We start from the raw sequence: 14194 nt of genomic DNA on the forward strand, positions 1-14194 counted from the left end.
ATAGCTTCTGTGATTTTCTATAAATTTAGGTTTTTTTATGGTTTTTATGAGTAATTTTCTCGTAGAAGCGAAGCACAAGTGTTTCGGCACTTGTAGGCTTCGGCTACCGGGAAGTTTTTTCCAAAACGGCTTGGTTTCGCCCCAAAAATTTTTGGGACAGCGGGCTAAGGTGCTGTAGGATCGCTAAGGAACCTCATGATGGTTAGATCGTGGGTAGGGGCGCTGCCCCTGGCCCCGCAAGGGGATTCGTTCCGCGATTGTGCCCGAAAACCACTAAACGGGACCGCCGGGAATTTTTACTCGTAAAAATTGTAAAAATTGGTATTAAAATTGCAGAAAATTATAGAAAATACATAATTTAGAATTATGTATAATTTGTGATAGTCATGGCCCAAAAGACCCAATTGGATTGGAATAAATGTGTTGTAATTCGTAATACGGCCTGCGTGTCGTGATGTGATGTGCGTGTTGTATTTTATTTTTTTTCGTGACCTGCACGTCGTGCCTTTCTCTTTTATTCTTGTTGTAAATTAGTTTAGACTCGAATGTAACTCGAGTTTCAAAATTATAATGTACAAAATTGGAGCTATGGAAGGTCCACACGAGACGGAGTTACGAGGAGGGCGTGAGTAACACAAGGTGGTCAAAGGGAGAAGCTTGAGAAGTTGTTGACCTTAGGTTGACCATCGGATCTTCTCATTGGCTTGAGAAGATCGTAGTAGGGCCATGACTAAATCATGAATTAATTTAATTAATTGCTTGTGTATATGTGATGCATGATTAAGTAATTAATTAGTGCCTAACGATTAGATTAGATCTAAGTCGTGCACATGATGCACCCCACAATTAGATTAGATCTATATCGAGTATATGATATGCATCATCATTTAGATTAGATCTAAATCACGTCAACTCTAATGCCTACCGTTCCGTGATACCTATCACTACCTCGATCACATGTGTTGTTGAATCTGCCAAAGCAGAGCAACACATATTATCTTGGTAGTATACGGAGGGACAATCTTGGTCCCGCTTATCAACGCATGGGCGAATACAAACTCAATTAGATTGAGTATTCCTAGTTAACTCGGTTGGATCGAGTACAACTATAGGCATTCTTCCAATGGTTGGAAAGATAGGACATAAATCACATTTATATTAATTCTTGGGCGTATTAGCCAAAGCTAACTCGAGTTTTAATATAAATGCGGATTTTGATCCTATAAACAAGAGTTGCATAGAGATGTAATTGGTAAATCATTACCTACCGATCATACTAAGTCTTGGATGTATTAGCCAAAGCTAACTCAAGGGTTAGTATGATGTGGATCTTGTCCCACATGAATTATAGAATTCAGTGGGAGCATCATTTAGTTAAAAGGCCTAATTAAATTATTTAAAAGAATATGATATTTATTTGATGCATTTTTCTGTTGTAGATAACTATGACGTCTAATACGAACTCCTTCTCCCTGCATTCTGTCCTTGAGAAGGACAAGCTCAACGGAGCAAATTTCCTGGACTGGTACAGGAACTTGAGAATATTTCTCACCCAGGAACGTAAACTGTACGTTCTGGAGCAGCCCATTCCGGAGGCTCCTCCTGCCAATGCCACGCGAATAGACAAAGATGCTTACAAGAAGCATCAAGATGACGTATTAGATGTGTCCTGTCTAATGCTCGCGACCATGAACTCTGAGCTTCAGAAGCAACATGAGTTGATGGGTGCTTACGATATGGTTGAACATCTTCGTCAACTGTATCAAGGACAAGCGAGGCATGAGAGATTTGAGATCTCAAGGGTACTATTTCAGTGCAAGATGTCAGATGGGGCTCCCGTAGGCCCATATGTACTCAAAATGATTGGGTACATAGAAAACCTACAGAGGTTGGGATTCCCACTTGGCCAAGAGCTAGCCACTGACTTGATCTTGCAATCCTTGCCGGATGGCTATAGTCAATTCATTCTAAACTACAATATGAACGAAATTGACAAGCCACTGTCCGAGCTGCTTAGCATGTTAAGAACTATTGAGCTGAACCTTAAGAAGGCAAAACCCAACTCTGTTCTGATGGTTCAGAAACACAAGGGCAAGAGCAAGCCCAAAGGCAAAGGAAAGTCCCAAGCCAAGGGCAAAGGCAAGGCACTGAAGCCAAAAGGAGAGGTCGCCAAGGATGCTACCTGCTTCCACTGTGATCAGACCGGGCACTGGAAGAGGAACTGTAAGGTGTACCTGGAAGATCTTAAGAAGAAGCGAAGTGAGACTTCCATTTCATGTATATATGTTATAGAAGTCAATCTATCTATTTCTTCATCATGTGTATTAGATACCGGATGTGCATCTCACATTTGTACTAATGTGCAGGCGCTGATAAATAGCAGGGCATTGGCAAAGGGCGAGGTGGACCTACATGTAGGCAATGGAGCACGGGTTGCTGCTGTTGCTGTAGGGACTTATTTTCTATCTCTGCCCTCTTGTCTTGTATTAGAGTTGGATGATTGTTGTTATGTGTCTGCATTAACTAAGAACATAATTTCTGTTTCTTGTTTGGACAAGAAAGGCTTCTCTTTTATTATAAAGGACAAATGTTGTTCTGTTTATTTAAAAGACATGTTCTATTGCAGTGCACCTCTGATGAACGGACTCTACACTCTAGATCTTGAAAGCCCTATCTATAACATAAATACCAAGAGGTTCAAGTCAAATGACCTGAACCAAACCTATCTCTGTTAGTTAGAGCCCTAGAGCCAATCATTTGATGATTGTATGGACTCATGTATATCATATTCATGTATATATATTAAGGCATTTGGTTTTTGGTTATTATGCTTATTTGTATTAGTGCCAGATAAAATAAGTATAGTAACGTCCTAGAGTAGAAGGTTCTTACCTATATCAATCGATTGGTTGAATCGATAGTGAGATGATATAGGAAACACTACTCTAAATCATTCCTAGTCGAGTATTAATATTCAGGGACAATGTTAATACAATTAGACTAGCATGTATGGGTATGTATTAGAGAATGTATACTGAATGACCCGCCATGAGAAAGTATCATGGATCGTTATATGAGTGTCATATACTTTCTCATGTGGCTATTAGTATGACTATTAGTCCTTTGACCTGAAGTCACCATGGATCCCTACATAAGGAGTTATGTACTTTGGTTTCGTCAAACGTCACCTGTAACTGGGTGGACTATAAAGGCGATTACTGGGTATATAATGAATTATGTAGAGGGATGTGAGTGATGTAGATGGGATCTATCACTCCCATATGACGGGAGCGACATCGGTATTCTTGATAGAGTGAGACCACTAAGTGCATGGCCATGCCCAAATGAGTCAACATGAGATGTTGAGCTCATTTGATCGAGTGAGTCTACTTGGAGTTCAAGATTTAGATTGATTAGAGGATGACACGGTCTATGTCTCATATTGATCAATCTAGATGTCTAGGATAGAAGGACAATGTCACATATTTTGTGAGGAGTCACAATTGGTAGTCACAAGGTGATGTCGGATCTCGACATTCTTGTAACTTGGGTAGTAATGATGTGTTGCTAGATACCGCTCATTACTTATGCTCCTAAATGGGTTTAGGGCATTGCCAACGTTACAAGAACCTATAGAGTCACACACTAAGGACAATTAGATGGAGATTTGGTTCATATGATGAACCAAGAGGATTAGATTCATTTGATGAATCATATTGGATTAAGAGTAATCCAAATTGGGTTAATTGAGTTGGACTCAAGTTGATTCATGTATTCAATGAGTCTAATTTAGATTATGACTGATTAAATCAACTTAATTTAATGAATTAGATTCATTATATTAAGTTGGCTTGAATCATATGGTTGGATTAGATCAACCATGAGAGAGATTTGATCAAGTTTGACTTGATTTGAGAGAAAGAGAAAAAGTCATGTTTGACTTGACTTTTTGCCACATCACTAGTGAGTTGGCAAGATGTGGACCAATAGGATTGCTCCACATCATCAATGTGTGCCACCTCATGGAGGTTACAAGCCTCCATAGCATTTAATGTGGCCGGCCCACATTAAATGAGGAGGTTACACTTGTTGCCATGTCATTTAGTGAGGTGGCAAGATGTGGACCAATAGTGTTGATCCACATCATCCTAGAGTGCCACCTCATGGGGGTTACAACTCTTAATGGTCTCCGCATTAATTGGAATTAATGTGGGGGTTACACCTCCTAGAGTGGCCGGCCACTTGATGGCTAAGGGGTTGTTTGAATTTCCTCTCATTGATTCATTCACTCTTCTTCTCCCTTGGGTGCTCTCTCTTCTCCTTTCCCATTCCTTGGCCGAACACTCCATTGGTGCTAGCACACCTTGTGTTTTGGTCATCTCCTTCTACTTGTGTCCGTGTGGATACATATAGAGGTTGTCTACTTTGACAACTAGAGATCCGGCGACATCTTGGACAAGCGGGAACGCGAAGGGCTTCGCTACAAGGGTAATGATCTTAACTTTAGTGTAGATCTAATGTTTTTACAAACTCATACAAGAAAAAGGTTTTTCGAAAAATTTTGTTTACGAATCTTTGCACGAGATCCATGGCTTTGGGTGACTCGGGGTTTCCGCGACGCGAAAAAGTGGTTTTCGCGGCCCGACGAACCCAACAGTGGTATCAGAGCCACGTGCAAAGACTTGTACGAGTTCGTTTGTATTTTTATGAAAAATATACCTTCTGTGATTTTCTGTAAAAATTGAGTTTTTAGAGTTTTTATAAGTAATTTTTCCGTAGAAGCGAAGCACAAGTGTCTCGGCACTTGTAGGCTTCGGCTACCGGAAAGTTTTCTTTTAAACGGCTTCGTTTTGCCCCAAATCCGTTTGGGACAGCGGGGTCGGGTGCCATTAGATCGCAAAGGAGCAACTCACGATGGTTAGATCATGGGTAGGGGCATTGCCCCTAACCCCGCAAGGGAATTTGCTTCACGATTGCACCCGAAATCGCTAAAAACGAACCCGCCGGGAAGATTTTTCCCAAACGGCAATGTCTCGACCCAAATCGTTTTGGGACAGCGGGTTCAGGTGCTGTTGGATCGCAAAGGAACCCTTGCGATGGTTAGATCGCGGGTAGGGGCGCTGCCCCTGGGCCCCGCAAGGGGATCCGTTCCGCGATTGCGCCCGAAACTGCTAAACGGGACCGCCGGGAAATTTTACTCATAAAAATTGTAAAAATTATTTTTAAAATTACAGAAAAATTATGAAAAATATATAATTTTGAATTATATATTAATTTGTGATAGTCATGGCCTAAAATACCCAATAAGATTGGATTTGTGTTGTAATTCATAATACGGCCTGCGTGCCGTCATATGATTGTGTGTGCTGTATTTTTATTTTTTCCACAGCCTGCGCGTCGTGTCTTTCTCTTATTCTGGTTGTAAATTAGATTTAGACTCGAATGTAACTCGAGTTTCAAATTGTAATGTACAAATTGGAGCGGTGGAGGGTCCACACGAGACGGAGTTTCGAGGCGGGCACGAGCAACACAAGGTGGTCAAAGGGAGGAGCTTGGAGAAGCTGTTGACCCTAGGTTGACCATTCGATCTTCTCATTGGCTTGAGAAGATCGTAGTAGGGCCATGACTAAATCACAAATAGATTAATTAATTAATTGTTATGTATCTGATGCATGTTTAATAATTAATTAATTAATTAGTGCCTTAACGATTAGATTAGATCTAAGTCGTGCACATGATGCACCCTTGTGATTAGATTAGATCTAAGTCGTGCACAAGATGCATCCTTCTCGATTAGATTAGATCTAGATCGAACCAACTCTAAATGCCTAACCGTGCCGTGATACCTATCACTACCTCGATCACATGTATTGTTGAATCTGCCAAAGCAGAGCAATACATATTATCTTGGTAGGGTACGGAGGGACAATCTTGGTCCCGCCTATCAATGCATGGGTGAATACAAACTCAATTAGATTGAGTATTCCTAGTTACTCGGTTGGATCGAGTCAACTATAGGCATTCTTCCAATAGTTGGAAAGGTAGGACAAAATCAAGTTTATATTAACTCTCGGGCGTATTAGCCAAAGCTAACTCGAGTTTTAATATAAATGCGGATATTGATTCTATAAACAAGAGTTGCATAGAGATGTAATTGGTAATCGTTACCTACCGATCATACTAAACCTTGGGCGTATTAGCCAAAGCTAAATCAAGGGTTAGTATGATGTGGATCTTGTCCCACAAGAATTATAGAATTTAGTGGGAGCATCATTTAATTAAAGGCCTAATTAAATGATTTTTAAAGAAATATGATATTTATTTCTGCAAATTTTCTGTTGTAGATAACCATGACGTCGAACACGAATTCCTTCTCCCTGCGTTCTGTCCTTAAGAAGGACAAGCTCAACGGAGCAAATTTCCTGGACTGGTACAGGAACCTGAGAATAGTTCTCACTCAGGAACGTAAACTGTACGTTCTAGAGCAGCCCATTCCGAAGGCTCCTCCTGCCACTGCCATGCGAGCTTACTGGGATGCTTACAAGAAGCATCAAGATGACGCATTAGATGTGTCCTATCTTATGCTCGCGACCATGAACTCTGAGCTTCAGAAGCAACATGAGTTGATGGGTGCTTACGACATGGTTGCACATCTTCGTCAACTATATCAAGGACAAGCAGGGCACTGGAAGAGGAACTTCACAGGATACCTGGAAGATCTTAAGAAGAAGAGAAATAAGATTTCTACTTCAGGTATAAATGTTATAGAAGTCAACCTCTCTATTTCTTCGTCGTGGGTATTAGATACCGGATGTGCTTCGCACATTTGTACTAATGTACAAGCACTGAGAAATAGCAGAGCATTGACAAAGGGCGAGATAGGCCTACGAGTAGGCAATGGAGCACGGGTTGCTGCTGTTGCTGTAGGGACTTATTTTCTATCTCTGCCCTCTGGGCTTATACTAGAGTTAGACGATTGTTGTTATGTGCCTGCATTGACTAAGAACATTATATCAGTTTCTTGTTTGGACAAGAAAGGATTTTCGTTTATAATAAAGAACAAATGTTGTTCTGTCTATTTAAACGATATGTTCTATTGTAGTGCACCTCTGATGAACGGACTCTATATTCTAGACCTTGAGAGCCCTATCTATAACATTAGTACCAAGAGGTTCAAATCGAACGATATGAACCACACCTATCTCTGGCACTGTCGCTTAGGTCATATAAATGACAAGCACTTATCCCAGTTCCATAAGGATGGTTTGCTGGACTCATTTGATTTTGAATCATATAAGATATGCGAGTCATGCCTACGAGGCAAGATGACCAAAACTCCCTTTAGTGGGCACAGCGAGAGAGCAATTGATTTGTTAGGACTCATACATAGTGATGTATGTGGCCCTTTCAATGTTGCTGCTAGAGGCGGTTATAGATACTTCATCACATTTACTGATGACTTCAGTAGATTTGGTTATGTGTACTTGATGGCACATAAGTCTGAATCCTTTGAAAAGTTACAAGAATTCAAGAATGAAGTACAGAACGAGCTTGGCAAGAGTATTAAAATACTTCGATCAGATCGAGGTGGTGAATACTTAAGCCATGAGTTTCGTGACTATTTAGCTGAGTGTGGGATTCTATCCCAACTCACTCCTCCTGGAATACCACAGTGGAATGGTGTGTCCGAAAGGGGGAATCGTACCTTATTAGATATGGTACGGTCTATGATGAGTCACACAGATCTTCCGACATACCTCTGGGGTTATGCTCTAGACACGATAACTTTTATTCTCAACCGAGTTCCATCCAAGGCCGTGATAAAGACACCATATAGGATATGGACTGGGAGAGATGCCCAGGTGTCTTTCATGAGGATTTGGGGTTGTGAGGCTTACGTACGACGTCAAGTCTCAGACAAGTTGGGACCAAAATCCGACAAGTGCTATTTCATCGGATATCCCAAGGAAACTAAGGGATATTACTTCTACATTCCCAGTCATCACAAGGTAGTTGTGGCAAAGACTGGGGTCTTTCTAGAAAGGAACTTTGTTTCTAGAAAGACTAGTGGGAGTACCTTTGATCTTGAAGAAGTTCAAGATGCGAACGATAGCACTGGAGCCTCGATGGAAGTTGAACTAGAACCACAAAGTGTTGTGGATGATATTGTTCCACAAGGAGTTGAGGAACAACAACCAGTTCAAGTAGACATATCTCTTCGCAGGTCTGATAGGGTACGTCGTCAGCCTGAGAGATACTCATTTCTCTTGTCTGACCACGATGACATTGTGTTCATAGAGGATGAGCCCACCACCTATCAGGAAGCTGTGATGAGACCAGATTCTGAGAAATGGCTAGAGGCCATTCTCGGAGCTGGAATCTTCGATTCGATGATGCGATCAAACAGTTTGGTTTTATCAAGAACGAAGATGAGCCTTGTGTCTACAAGAAGGTTGTAGAAAACATAGTTGTCTTCCTCATATTGTATGTGGATGACATACTACTCATTGGGAAGAACATCCCTATGCTTCAGTCTGTCAAGACCTGGCTAGGGAGTTGCTTCTCAATGAAGGACTTAGGTGACGCATTGATAACTATCATTTTGTTATGACATTTTGATCCATATAGGCATACATTTTAATCTTCTCATATGTTAAAGTCATGTTTACACCATGTTTCATGAGTTAGAGCCATTTATGGACCTAATTGCAAATTATATCATATTTGTGATATTTGATGCTAATATTTGGTTTTATTCTTTGTAGGCATCAAGGGAATGGATCCGAGGTTGACCAAACCAGATTGAACACGAATCCAAGCTTAAATGAAGAGATCAAGCTCTAGAGTAATCAGAACCATTCATTCAAGATCAAGAGAGATCTAAACCATCCATTGAAGATCTAGTTCATCCGAGCTAGGAGAGAATAGATCAGGTCCCTTGATGAAGATTTGAACCTTTGGATCAAATTTAGATTAAGATTCACCGTTGGATCAGAGGCAGAATAATCACAGCCGTCCATCACAGAATTGAGATTAGATTTAAAGGGATGAGAAGCTACAGTGTTGGCGTGAACTTCTACGGTGTGTGTCAAAAACAGAGGAGAGCGCTCCGGCTATCACGCCCCCAGAGGAGTCCTTACCGAAAAATTTCGACAGCATCTCCCCTGTACGGGTGACAATCTGAGACATACATACATACAAAATACATCAGCCACATATGGCTGGAATATATCTACACAACCACGCAGTTATATAATCAGCCCACTCGGCTGGAACAGAAATAAACACAGCGGAAATCACAAACGACAATCACAAAACACAAAGTAACTAACTGCGAGTCGGCTCGGCTTGACATAATAATATCAAACCAAATACAAGAGAATACAAACATATAAACAAGTACAAAACCCAAAATACAAATAACGTAAGAAATACCAAAATCGTAAGGTCGTCCTCGAATGTGACGTGGAACTGGCGGACAGGATCTCCAGGCGACTCCATAAATCCTTTACCTGCTACCTGGTGAAATTACCAATATACGGGGTGGTGAGTATAAAGACTCAGCGGGTAATAGACTGATAGTGCATGAGTATGGTAAAGAACTAGAGATGCAAAGGTGTACAGTCTCGTATGGAAATAGCAGATACTACAGTGATATCATAATAAGTGTCCATACCTGAAACCATATCCTAGGCTAGTGGTAGAAGGTAAAGTGTAGCAAAGTCCTGCTACAATACTGCTCATAACTACATGGTATCATGTGAGGTATATACATGTCAACAGTAAGTAGGCCAGTGTCTAAACACATATCACAGGTATAAATCTCAACCTATGCAAACATAACAGCATAAATAAACAACAGCAGTATAATCTAGCAACAGCAGCATAGATAAGCAACAACAGCATAAGTAAACAACCAGCAGATATAATAACAACAGCGTATGTACGGATGGTCACCCCGCCCACCTCTCTGCACCACGACCCCTGTATGGTCGAGAGGCCGGATCGATGACAAACTGTACCACCCAAAGGCCGCCACTACTCTCGAGTGACCGGATGGACAGGTGCATAGTAGCTGAATAGCTACGTCTGCGACGGGGTCCCTGCTGCCGCAACTCCAGCCGCCACTACCCATGAGTGGCCGAGTGTGACACGACAGGACAAGCGGCACGCTCCAGCTACCACTACCCATGAGCGGCCGAGCATGCGGCCCAGGCCAACGACCGTCTCAACCACAAGGGAGCCAAAGTCGTCGGCTATGCATGCAATGACATGATGCGAATAATGCAACAGTCATCATATATATATAACAGGAAATCAGGTATGCTACATGAATCCGCATGCTCAATACTAAGCATAAATAAACAGTAATCAAAGTAGGTAAACATGGTATCAGGTGTCCATATATCCAATACCTACTATCTAATGTCTGGTATCTGGTATCCAATACCTAGTACTATAGTATCTGCTAAATATCATGAATAGCAACGAGAGACTGTATCGATACATAAACGAGTAGCTCAAAGATTGAGTGGAAGTATCAAGCGCAGGAAAAATAAGAGTAGAGTCAAGATAAACATAGTAGCCAACTAAACATATAGCTCATGCACTAAGATCAATGTGCTAAAGAGATAAAGCAAGAAGTACCCGCCTTTATACGTAGTGCGTGTCAACCGTCTTCAACAACTCCAGAAAATCACATCCAACTCGGATCCTACAAATACAAGATACGAGACAAAACTAAGGATTTATAATCAATGTATCAACTATCAACAAACCTAAACCGATTCAACCTCTTTATTCACATACTTCCATTTAATCCAAGAAAGCATAATCGACCCATCTAACTAATCCAGTCAAATTTAATTCCATCGACAACTAAACATCATGAATCGAACATGCATAATTCTCCGCATAATCCATTTCTAACTACCACATCTGACAATCCAACCAATACAACTAATTATTCGTTAATCAGGACACCACAAATTAAAATCTAAATCAGAAATGGATACATAACTATATCCACCCCACACCATCAACCAAAATCAATCAATCCATCACAAGACTACAAACCAATCTCCAAACACACAAATGAATCAATCCTATCTCACAATAAACTTAAATTAGCCACCCAACCACCACAAGAAATCTGAAATCAAACTCCATCAACCACACATGAACAACAAACTACAATATTCAAATCGGTCCAAATCCAATTAACAACGGTCTACCCAAATACTTACCAAATTCATCCATTAATCAATCCAATGCTATTTAATCAACACATCACAACTGAATCCACAACTTCTAATCAACTATCAAGCTAAACATCATAAATCCAATACACTTGAATCAATCTTTATTCCATAAATAAAAATCCATCATGTATCAACTAATCTACAATTAACACATCCATCCACATACTTCTACGGGTTAGCAACAATTAAGCATCCAACTAACTAGATAAAGAAAAACCATCCAAACAATCTAATAATTTTTCCATTCCAATCCTCTTACCTCTTCTTCTTCGGCAGCCATAAATTGATACGGATCAGACGGAGTCAGCCACAAACCATCGGCGATGTGAAGAGCGAAACCAAGCGAAGCCAAGCGAAGCCACTGCCTACCAAACATCTACCCTCAATCAACACTACATAAAGATCAATGTCCAAATCTACTGCCAAGTTTAACTAATTACCTTCAAGAATTAATCCAATTCCATAAACTCCTCTCGGATGAATGCTACTGCTGTGATCATGAGCAAAGGCGGCAATGAAGACCAATTTCACTCGGCACCACCCAAAAAGGCAACAACACACAAGAAATCAGCGAAAGGAAAATGCAACAATGCCTCTCACCTGGCCATCAGTGTTGCTGTCCTAACCTCCCTCGAACAGGCATCGTCGGCTAGGGAAAGAAACCAGAGCTTGAGGCTGCTCATGACAGTGAGGTCGAGCCCTGCCCTAGCCTTGGCGATAAATGCCCCAAAGCAGTGGCCAGCGGATGATGCAGGCTCGTGGTCGGAAATGGCAACTTGCGGAGGAAATCCGACTAGGGTAAGCAACAAGAAGCACCGGTGGTGAACGGATCAAATGATGACAGTAAGAATAATAGAGGAGTAAGGGATTTGATTGAGTGCACAACCTCGTCATCACCAAATCTCCCATAGCCGGCGGTGAATCGATGGCGTGACAAGCCGACTCCCGAAATGGACAGCTGCTCTTTTGGTCGGCGACGAAGACAAGATGAAGAGGCGATCACAGCAAGAGGAGCGGAGGAGAAGAGGAAGGGAATCGGGTGGAAAGGGTTCGGCGTCGGCAAGATCAGGAGACGGTGCTGCAGCTTCAAGGTCGCTAGCACGTTGCCGGCTGAGGACTTCACCGGCGGTGATCGAGTGAGGAGGAGCTGGTCACGGCAGTGTGAAGATGAGAGGGGAGGAGGAGGATCGGCGCGTTTAGGGGAAATAAAGGATCGGTGGAGGAAATAGGATACCTAGGTTTAATAAACTTAGGGTATACTTTATTAAACCATAAGTGAGTTCTTTAATCAACTCCCACTAAAATGGTGTTCCAAACAGGCTTTTATCAAGCCCATGAATGTATCCCCCCTAAATACGTCATAAAAACTCCAATTAAATCCCAGAAAATTCCTAAAAATTCCTGAAAAATCCAATAAGATTATTTGTCCAATAACCTTATTATTTAGATATTATTTTGGTGCTGTATTTTACACCGGCGATCTTGATCTGGATCCATTCCACCGCCGGCGAGTTGCTGAGGTCAAGGGCATTTCCCTTCCTCTCATCATCACCCATCTTCCAGCTGGCGATGCCATCTCAACCATCTGAACACCAATTTCTGCCGCGACTTCGTGCGAGAAAGAAGAAGCAGAGAAGGTGAAGAATCTGGTGGTCTCGGCCGATTCTTTTGTCTTCCAGCCGGTTATCTTCCTTTCTTGAAGCTCCGCAACCATCTCTGTCCTTCCCTCTGATCCTGTTCCATTCTAGCTGAGTTTACATTCTCTGTTACCTTTATCGCCGAGTTCTACATCCGATGCACACCGAATCTAAGCTAGGGTTTCTTAGTTTGATTAGTGAGAATCTTTTGGATGCTAGTTTTCTTATCTCTATTTGAATTGTTGTTCTGTTGTAGTTTATCATGGCATAGTTGATTCAAATTCCCTTGCTATTAGTTTGGAACCTTTGATTAATACCAATGCTCTTGCTTCTTGATGTCTACACAATTTAAATTTGCTTAATTGTTGCATTAGGTTATTCTTGTTTACCATTTCTCCCAATGCAGTAGTTTAGATTAGTTAGCTTCTTTGTTTGTTAATCTCCATGAGTTGAATTTACAAATGTAGCATAGTTTTAGGTCCTTACTTCTTCTCTTGTTCAAGAGTCAATTCTGAAATTTCCAAATTATCCAAAAAAACCCCAAGCCAACAATAATCGATCCTAAGACTATCATCCTACTGTCTACATTTGTTGGGAGACAACCCGAGTCATCTTTATGCTACATTAGTGTAGAATGAATTCGGTCACTTAATTCTTTTGATACCCATTTTGCGACAAAATTAGGGGTTATCAAAATTGGCGTGGTTGCCGGGGAATTGTAGCGGTGTTTGATACCTTAGGATTGTTTTTTTTCTTTTTACATAAAAATTTGAAAAAAAAATTTTGTTTCAATTGCTTTCATGTTCATATATCCATGTGTTTGATCTTATATGCTCCTGTATCTTCTGATCTTATCTGCTAGTGTTTCAGTATAAGAACAGGAATTTCTTTGGCCATGGATCCATATTGTCAGTACTATCAGCCTTAGACTTGGTTCTATCAATCTGAACATCAGTACTATCCACCTGTGGATTATGCAAGTTTCAGGTACGAGGTTGCACAAGGACAAGTTGATGAGTCATATCCAGCATATCAAAGCCCACAGGGAGTTCAAAATGATTATATAGCTATGCGGAAAAAGATTCGTGGTATTCAACAATTCGAGGAGGAGACATTGCATGAATATTGGAAAAGATTCAAGGAACTTTGCTCCAGTTGTCCTCAACATCAAATCAGTGATCAGTTGCTTGTCCTACATTTTTATGATGGGCTTTCGCCGTTTGATTTGTACATGGTGGATAAAGCTAGTGGGGGGCCCTTGATTGACAAAACACCTGAAGAAGCTATGAAACTTTT

At 41.1% G+C, this 14194-nt stretch overlaps 1 long non-coding RNA gene across 1 annotated transcript; it reads right to left on the reverse strand.

Moving 5' to 3' along the window:
• Positions 1–11583: 11583 nt before the first annotated feature.
• LOC122000088 lies at positions 11584–12238 on the reverse strand. Its single transcript, XR_006116936.1, has 4 exons — positions 12148–12238; positions 11862–12054; positions 11702–11751; positions 11584–11626 (listed from the first exon to the last, which is right to left on the reverse strand). It is a non-coding gene; the product is annotated as an uncharacterized LOC122000088 (long non-coding RNA).
• Between the last annotated feature and the right edge of the window lie 1956 nt (positions 12239–14194).

Source organism: Zingiber officinale, chromosome 7A (assembly GCF_018446385.1).
Source record: "Zingiber officinale cultivar Zhangliang chromosome 7A, Zo_v1.1, whole genome shotgun sequence".
Taxonomy (NCBI): Eukaryota; Viridiplantae; Streptophyta; class Magnoliopsida; order Zingiberales; family Zingiberaceae; genus Zingiber; species Zingiber officinale.